The 1,680-nt window shown below is 35.8% G+C and overlaps 1 protein-coding gene across 1 annotated transcript in view; it reads left to right on the forward strand.

The window, feature by feature from the left end:
* Nucleotides 1–1,680, forward strand: part of SLC9A3 (solute carrier family 9 member A3) — a 56,695-nt gene that overhangs the window by 26,017 nt on the left and 28,998 nt on the right. The gene's annotated exons all lie outside the window — the stretch shown is intronic.

Here is a 1,680-nt window from a genome sequence, read left to right on the forward strand (position 1 = left end):
AAAAAAAAAAAAAGGCCATTTTAATGAGAGCAGCCCAAAGGGGTTTGAAAGGGTGCGCATTTTCCTAAACCATAAATCCAAAAAGTGAAGATTCTCTATTGCTTGTGCTTTGCCCAAGGCAGCTGTGGATTCTTGAATACTAGAAGTGTTCAAGTCCAGGTTGGATGGGGCTCTGAGCAACCTGGGCTAGTGGAAGGTGCCCCTGCCCATCGTGGCAGGGGGGATGGACTGAAGGGTGTAAGATGTCCCTTCCAACACAAACCATTCTATGATTCTAAGATGAGCTCTGTCTCATTTATTCCATAATGAAAAGGCACAGAGCTGATAGAACAGAACAGCACAGAACAGCAGTGCTCAGTCTGGTTCTTTTGAGACGTTATTTAACTGATGTTTGCAATAAAGAGAGCTATGATAAATTTTGCTTACCTTTTATATATTTACCTTACTATAACTTGCATTTTGGAAGCAACAATTTTTTCTATAGAAGTTACAAAGGTAAGAGCTCAGATACAAACACTGTTGACTCTTTATATTGCTTTTACCATATCATATTTATAAATAAAATCAGGTTTTCAGGAATAAAATATATGACAGAAGTATGTTGCTATTGCAACAGATTGGAAAAGGATTTCTTTATTTAAATATCCAAGATGCTTTGAATAATTTTAAAAATACCACCAAATTTATTTTCTTAACATCATATTCTTGAAAATATAATGAATGATAATTACTTTGATATAAATCATTAAAAGAAAAGGATTGATCTCTTTATAACATGTGAAATGGAAAAGTCAAGTGCTTTCCAAAAAATTTTTTGTTTTCATTGAAAAATTCACCTATCTCTTCCTTTCCTCCCAATCAGTAACATCTCTCAACTAACTGCAAAAGCTGGATTTGGTTCTGCTTCGCCACTATGCAGATCTTTTAGTGATAGTGTTAACTAGAACTCGGAGCTTACAGTTAAACAGCAGAATCAGCCCTTACCACAGGTCACAGCTAAAGCTCCACAAGCTAAATATAGGGATGTTAACAAAGGCAAACAATAAACTGCCATGCCTGGTGAATTCAAATGTTTAGAAAGAGCATTAAGTGGTATACTGTGGGGACATGTCTTTGCCACAAAGACGTAGCATAACCTACTAGAGTTCTAATTTCAGCTATGAAAAAGGCCAGAGGAGTCTGGCCCTGATTTCAAACTGTGTCATTCTCCAGCAAAGCTGAGCAGGACTTTAAAATACCTACATGACACATACTTACTAATCCACTAAATACATTGTGTTGACCTCCAAGATGTCAGGAAGATCTAAGCACCATACTTTGTGAAAAACCTTGCTGTTGTTACTTGTTGTTACTTACTCGATGAAGCTAGGAGAATGCTGAGTTACTCATTTTCTAGAAGAGTCCACAGTACCTTCTAGTTGAAGTTCTATGGCATATTTTTGTTTCTATTCTACTTTTTCTACAACTGAAGTGAATCATGCTAAAAATAGTATAATTAAAATGTAGAAATGTAAATCCACTACAGACTAAGATGAGCTAAAAAAAAAGTGACTTTCAACTTTGCCATTCAATGGGCTTGTAGTACTGTCCATCAATATAAGGGTGCATAATCGAAATTAGATTGCCTAGATTTCCTACACAAACAAACATAAAAGCAGCTCTTTGTTTGCATTAAATACC

Source organism: Empidonax traillii, unplaced genomic scaffold (assembly GCF_003031625.1).
Source record: "Empidonax traillii isolate 1590-97213 ecotype Southwest subspecies unplaced genomic scaffold, ASM303162v1 scaffold494:size460735, whole genome shotgun sequence".
Taxonomy (NCBI): Eukaryota; Metazoa; Chordata; class Aves; order Passeriformes; family Tyrannidae; genus Empidonax; species Empidonax traillii.